Raw genomic sequence first — 8,033 nt, 5'->3', positions numbered from 1 at the left:
GAACGAAGTCGTTCGTTAGTTTTTGTTAGCGAAGTTCGTTCGTTAGGTTTTTCTTTTTAGTTTTATTTTCGGCCAGGGACCTATCCGTAATTACTTCTATCATAGATTAGTCCCTGATCTTCAAACCTTCTCTACTTTTTGCTCTTTTGTCCAAATCCAGTGAAACCAATGCCAAAATCTTTGTCTTGTTCCCCTCTATCCGGTTAATCAACTTGAACATGGTTTTGAAAATTTAAAATTTAGTTTCAAGCAGATTTGAATTCGAATTTCTTTTGATCGTAGTTTGAGTTTCGTAACTCTGATTTGATTGATTCTTTTTGCAAATCGAAGCTCTTCACCTGAACTTTCAGCTTAGATCTTTTCTTTTGGGTTTTACCTTTGCATCTTATGCTTGAGTGCTTATGTATGCTATTGTTTGTTCACGATAGAGTTTCCGGAGTGCGAGGCTTGCTACTACGAATGTCTAGGGTTTGCCGATCATCAGCAAGGCAAGTAACACTTTGATCATATCCCTTTATTACCCAGTTTTTATGCATTAGTTTCAACCCTCAAACATTGCATGAGTAGGACTTGATAACATGTGGGTGTTGGGAAGTAGTTGATGGGGTAGGAACCTATTGTCGTATATTCAAACTTTGGGTGTTACTATGTTATGCTTATATTGCTTTGCTATGCTAGTGGACATGGTTTGGTTTGAGAGAATTCATGAAAGATGTGAGAGTTATTATTAACTAAGGTAACTTAAGGTGGCTACTTTAATACACGTTTGGGTGGATTGGTTGTGGGCACCTGGGGATATACCAGTGTTGTCCAAGGAGATCCCGGGAAACCTGTGTGATCATCCTGTGGTTTGCCACCCAGGCTCAAAGGGATCATAATGTTATTCATGCTGGAAACTTCCGTGTGCAGCCACAAGCTATTATGGGCTCTGGCATAGTTGAGTATGTTGTGTGACCTCTTTCAGTGGTAGGCTAGCAGATGTAGGGGATGTAGGTGGTACTGTCTACCCATCGTAAAGAGTTAATGCTTCAGAAAGACTATGTCTCGATCATCCGATCATGGATGTGGTCGAGTCTTGTGGGGAAAAGTGCGCAAACCTCTACAGAGTGTACATACTAATCATGGTTAGCCGTGTCCCCGGTTATGGACATCTTGAGTATTTGGTGCTTGAATTATTATGTTGATCTCATCACTCTACTTAATTAATTTGTCGGGTTATTAATTCTTTAATTTTGGGATTGAGTTGGGGTTACCTTCTCAATAATTTCAACAAACTATGTAGTTAAATAAAATATATTCCTTTGATGTAGGGAAAAACTAGCTTTATGCAAATGATAACCATAGAGCCTCCACCAGCCATATATGCATGTAGTGATAATTGTTATTCTGTTCATTGCTCTATAGTGTTATCTTGCCAGCATATTCCATTTGCTGACCTACATGGCTGCAATGTATTATGTTGCCGAATTTCCAGACGAAGAGTAAGGTGCGCTAGGTCGTTGTCGTGCACTCAGTTTTGCCGTGGAGTTGGATGGACTCATTTATCTTTGAAGCTTCCACAGTTATCTTATTTAGATGGCCTTCGGCCATTCAATTGTAATAAGTACTCTTTTTGAGACACTCGATGTAATAAGTGTGTGATTGAACTCTGCAATAAATCCTCGAGTACTGTGTGTGTCACCAATACCGATCCAGGGATGACACTTAAGCACACAGACTTGACCGTCTGAGGTCTGGTCGCTACAAGATGGTATCAGAGCACATGCTGATTGTAGGACGTGACCACTAGGAAAAGCCACATGATACTCTTCTCTACTCATTTCTGACTCTTCTCCATTTCTACTCTATAGATGGCGGACCCAAGGAACAAGTTCACTCAACCGGATGACGACACCCCTTTCGGACGACACTTGAAGGAAGTAACTAGGTGCCTGAGCATTGGAATACCAAGCTTCACCTGGACCTATATCGCCACTCTACCAGAAGTGGAGGGCTGGATGATTCGAGTTCATGTTCCAGGAAGGACATTCACGCTAGTTACTGAGCCCATCGAGTTTTCCTTTGAAGCACCAACCTGGAGTCTAGGACCGAGCATGGCCGCCCACATCGCCATTGGACGCATCAGCGAGGTATACAACAAGGATCTTAAGGACACCATCTACCAGATATGTGGACGCCAAGATGAGCAATGGGGGATGATCTGCATCAGGAAGGACAAATCCATTGCAGCCTACATACATGAATTAAATCAACACATACGTCGTCAGCAGAACCAAATGTACGCCAATATGATAGACATGAAGAAAGTGATGACCCGGAACATGGAGCTGGAAGAGGAACTCAAGTCTACATGAGATGGATATGAAGAGGAAATTGTTGTACTACTGGAGAAGAATGAAGACCTGAAGAAGAAGCTAGGAATATTCATGGGAGATCCCGAACCCGAAGAGGACAACCATCCTGAAGACTACATCATAATAGACGACACAGACTCGGACCCCAATAGTGATGATGATTAAGACGAAGCTGGAGCGGATATCATGGAGTCTTCCACCGATCAAAATTTCTAGTCGACCACCATATTATCATTAGTGTTCCTCCATGTAAATAGTAATAGTCCGAGATTTCGTAACGATAGTTTAGATTGATTGTATGATCTTGTTTGATTTGAGTGATGTGAAATGAATGTGTTTGTATCATGTGCATATGGGTAGTGACTTCTCTTTAGACATCACTCTATTCTGTTCTCACCCCTCTAAACCTATCAGATGCCTCCGAGACGTGACCCCGCATTTGCTTTCCCACCGGAGCTCACTCAGTTGATCTAACAGCAAAATGCCTTGATGCAGTTGCTAGTCCATAACCAAGGCAACAACAACAACAACCCACCGCCACCACCACCAGTTGACAGCCTAGCCCATTTTCTAAGGTTGAATCTGCCGGTGTTCTCTAATAGCACCACGCCGATTGTTGTTGATGACTGTCTTTGCAAGATTGGAAGGGAGCAAACTGATGATCCACAAGTGTAGGGGATCTATCGTAGCCTTTTCGATAAGTAAGAGTGTCGAACCCAACGAGGAGCAAAAGGAAATGATAAGCGGTTTTCAGCAAGGTATTCTCTGCAAGCACTGAAATTATAGGTAACAGATAGTTTTGTGATAAGGTAATTTGTAACGAGTAACAAGTAATAAAAGTAAATAAGGTGCTGTAAGATGGCCCAATCCTTTTTGTAGAAAAGAACAAGCGTGGACAAAGTCTTATATAAAGGAAAGCGCTCCCGAGGACACATGGGAATTATCGTCAAGCTAGTTTTCATCACGTTCATATGATTCGCATTCGGTACTTTCATAATTTGATATGTGGGTGGACCGGTGATTGGGTACTGTCCTTCCTTGGACAAGCATCCCACTTATGATTAACCCCTATTGCAAGCATCCGCAACTACAACAGAAGTATTAAGGTACACCTAACCATAGCATGAAACATATGGATCCAAATCAGCCCCTTACGAAGCAACGCATAAACTAGGGTTTAAGTTTCTGTCACTCTAGCAACCCATCATCTACTTATTACTTCCCAATGCCTTCCTCTAGGCCCAAACAATGGTGAAGTGTCATGTAATCTACGTGCACATGACTCCACTAGAGGTAGGACAACATACATCTCATCAAAATATCGAATGAATACCAAATTCACATGACTGCTTATAGCAAGACTTCTCCCATGTCCTCAGGAACAAACGTAACTAATCACAAATCATATTCATGTTCATAATCAGAGGGGTATTAATATGCATAATGGATTTGAACATATGATCTTCCACCAAGTAAACCAACTAGCATCAACTACAAGGAGTAATCAACACTACTAGCAACCCATAGGTACCAATCTAAGGCTTTGGGACAAAGATTGGATACAAGAGGTGAACTAGGGTTTGAGATGAGATGGTGCTGGAGAAGATGTTGATGAAGATTGACCCCCTAACGATGAGAGGATCGATGGTGATGACGATGGTGATGATTTCCCCCTCCCGGAGGGAAGTTTCCCCGGCAGAACAGCTCCGTCGGAGCCCTAGATTGATTCCGCCAAGGTTTCGCCTCGTGGCGGCGGAGTTTGGTCTCGTGAGCTAGCTTATGATTTTTTCAGGATGAAAGACCTCATATAGCAGAATATGGGCATCAGAGGAATGCCAGAGGGTCCACGAGGCAGGGGGCACGCCCAAGGGGGTAGGGCGCGCCCCCACCCTCGTGGATGGTGGGTGGCCCCCTCTGGTACTTCTTTCGCCCAATATTTTTTATATATTCTAAAACTTGCTCCCGTGAAGTTTCGGGACTTTTGGAGTTGTGCAGAATAGGTCTCTAATATTTGCTCCTTTTCCAGCCTAGAATTCCAGCTGCCGACATTCTCCCTCTTTATGTAAACCTTGTAAAATAAGAGAGAATATGCATAAGTATTGTGACATAATGTGTAATAACAGCCCATGACACAATAAATATCGATATAAAAGCATGATGCAAAATGGACGTATCACTAACCACCTCAGGTTGCACAGATGCTGAGAAGGTGCGCTTTGCCGTACATCAATTGGATGGACCCGCAGCCTCATGGTGGGAGAAATACACTGCCACTTTTCTCGTGGCTAATTTCACATGGGATCAGTTTCAGCAAGCATTCCGCACCGCACATGTCCCAACCGGAGCTATGAGCATGAAGAAGTGTGAGTTTTGCAACTTACGCCAAGGAAATCGTACTATGGGGCAGTACGTGGATGAGTTCTGCAAGTTAGCGCTATGCCCCAGACGATGTGGCCACAGATGCCGCGAAGCAGGAGAAGTTTATGGAGGGGTTGAACGATGAGTTGAGTATGCAGTTGATGGTGGTAACATTCGCCAACACTCACAATGGAGGGAGTTCACAGAACCACAGTGGCCCTAAGAATGCAAATGGGAATGGAGGAAGTAGCAGTCAGAGCCGTTCCAACCCAGCAACACCCGCCAAGAAGGATCTGAGTCACGTTACCTATTTCAAGTGCGGGAAGACTGGACATTACGCCAATGAATGCCCTGAAATAAGGAATGTCAATGGAAATGGAAGCTCTGGAAAGAAGCCAAATCCCTTCACCAGAGGTCAGGTGAACCACATCAACATGGAGGAAGTTGAAGAGCAGCCTGACGCAGTGATTGGTAAGTTTTTGATTAAGTCATTTACCACTCTCGTTCTTTTTGACACTGGTGCATAGCATTCATACATATCAAGGGGATTTGTGGACAAGTTTAAATTGCCAACCTTAGCCCTTAGGTCACCCATGTTAGTAAGCTCGCCAGGAGCGGAGTATATGGCCAGTCAATGGTGTGATCGGTTACCATTAACCATTGGTAGCCATGTTTTTCCCTCAGACCTAATAATTTTGGAGTCATAATGATTGGATATAATACTAGGTATGGATTGGTTATCAAAGTATGGAGGAAACATCGACTGTGCTAGTAAGTCGATACTACTCACCACCCCTGAGGGAAAAAGGATCAAGTATGTATCTAGGCATGCGCCAAGGAGGACTCAAGTGAATTCACTTTCGGGAGTTGTTCAGGAGGAAGTGCCAGTTGTGAAGGATTATCCCGACGTATTTGTAACACCCACGATGCGGCTATATCTCCCACGCGTCGGAGCACGACTTAGAGGCATAACCGCATAGTAGGCATGTCGCAAGAGGGGTAATCTTTACACATCCCATGTACTGAATATGAAAGGGATAGAGAGTTGGCTTACAATCGCCACTTCACACAATACATAAATATAACAATACATCATCCATAATACAATCAAGGTCCGACTATGGAACCAAATAAAGAAAGACAACCCCAAATGCAAAGATCCCCGATCGCCCCAACTGGGCTCCTCTACTAATCGTCCGGAAAGGAAACATACTAACGTCCCGAATCCTCGTCGAACTCCCACTTGAGATTGGTAGCGTCCCCTGCACTGACATCATCGTCACCTGCATCTGGTTTTGGAAGTAATCTGTGAGCCACGGGGACTCAGCAATCTCACACCCTCACGATAAAGACTATTTAGCTTATGGGTAGGAAAAGGTAGTGAGGTGGAGCTGCAGCACTAAGCATATATGGTGGCTAACATACGCAAATAAGAGCGAGAAGAGAAGCAAAGCACGGTCGTGAACTAGAAGTGATCAAGAAGTGATCCTGAAACTAGTTACGTTCAAGCATAACATGAGACCGTGTTCTCTTCCCGGACTCCGCCGGAAAGAGACCATCACGGCTACACACGCGGTTGATTAATTTTTAATTAAGTTAAGTGTCAAGTTCTCTACAACCGGACATTAACAAATTCCCATATGCCCATAACCACGGGCACATCTTTCGGAAGTTCAAAACCCTGCAGGGGTGTCCCAACTTAGCCCATCACAAGCTCTCATGGTCAACGAAGGTATTCCTTCTCCCAGGAAGACCCGATCAGGCTCGGAATCTCGGTTACAAGACATTTCGACAATGGTAAAACAAGACCAGCAAAACCACCCGCTGTGCCGACAAATCCCGATAGGAGCTGCGCATATCTCGTTCTCAGGGCACACCGGATAAGCTAAGCGTACAGGAGCCAACGTAACCCAAGTTTCCAAGGGACGTCCCTGCATGGTGCTCTAGTTTGGACCAACACTCAGAGGAGCACTGGCCCGGGGGTTTAAAATAAAGATGACCCTTGAGTCTGCAGAACCCAAGGGAAAAAGGCTTAGGTGGCAAATGGTAAAACCAAGGTTGGGCCTTGCTGGAGGAGTTTTATTCAAAGCGAACTATCAAGGGTTTCCCATTATAACCCAACCGCGTAAGGAACACAAAATCAAGGAACATAACACTAGTATGACGGAAACTAGGGCGGCAAGAGTGGAACAAAACACCAGGCATAAGGCCGAGCCTTCCACCCTTTACCAACTATATAGATGTACTAAAGTAAACAAGATATAATAATGATATACCAACAATATCCATGTTCCAACATGGAACAAACTCCATCTTCACCTGCAACTAGCAACGCTATAAGAGGGGGCTAAGCAAAGTGGTAACATAGCCAAACAACGGTTTGCTAGGAAAGGTGGGTTAGAGGCTTGACATGACAATATGGGAGGCATGTTATAGCAAGTGGTAGGTATCGCGGCATAGCAAAAGAGCGAACAACTAGCAAGCAAAGATAGAAGTGATTTCGAGGGTATGGTCATCTTGCCTGCAAAGTTCTCAGAGTAGACGAAAGCTTGATCCTCGTAAGCGTACTCAACGGGTTCCTCGATCACAAACTCGTATCCGGGCTCTACCCAAGGGAAGAACACAAGCAAAGAAAACCACAATCAACCACGGTGCAATGCGCAAGCAACATGATGCAAAACATGGCATGATATATGGGATGTGATATGCAATGCATATGCGTGCTTCGGAAGGAAAAGATTGATCAAGGCATCAACTTGGCAAAACATGTGTGCCGCTGGAAAGATGAGTTTATTTTGGTCAAAATCGATATAAAGATCACCAGAATCGGATGCACGGTTTGCAAATGGCAAGCAAAACAAGAATGGCACAACTCTACGATTAACAGCACGATGCCATCTAGAATGCAACAAGAAACTAAGCTACTACACTCCAACATAGCAACAAAGCACATGATAGTTATCTAAACAAGATGCTTGACAAAAGATGAACACTGAGCTATAGCTAAATCACATAAGAGAAAGTTCAAACAAGCATGACAAAAGTGCAAAAGATATCAGCTTCACAGACTTGGTGAAAATACTAACATGTCAGGAATTAACATGAGGAAGCAATTTTTAGGGCAAGATAACAACATGGTACAGGAATGGAACATAGCAAACAAAGGCATGGCATGAATCTACTCAAAGCATATAACAAAAGTCCCTTACTGACCATAAGCCAAAAAGGATCAGAAGATATGATGGCTCCCATGTAAACATAGCAAGTTTCGTTAACAGATTCAGACTTAGCAAAAAACTAGACATGGCAAAAACAAAATTA

Source organism: Triticum aestivum, chromosome 4A, assembly GCF_018294505.1.
Source record: "Triticum aestivum cultivar Chinese Spring chromosome 4A, IWGSC CS RefSeq v2.1, whole genome shotgun sequence".
Classification (NCBI taxonomy): domain Eukaryota; kingdom Viridiplantae; phylum Streptophyta; class Magnoliopsida; order Poales; family Poaceae; genus Triticum; species Triticum aestivum.
Note: the sequence above shows the minus strand (reverse complement) of the source record.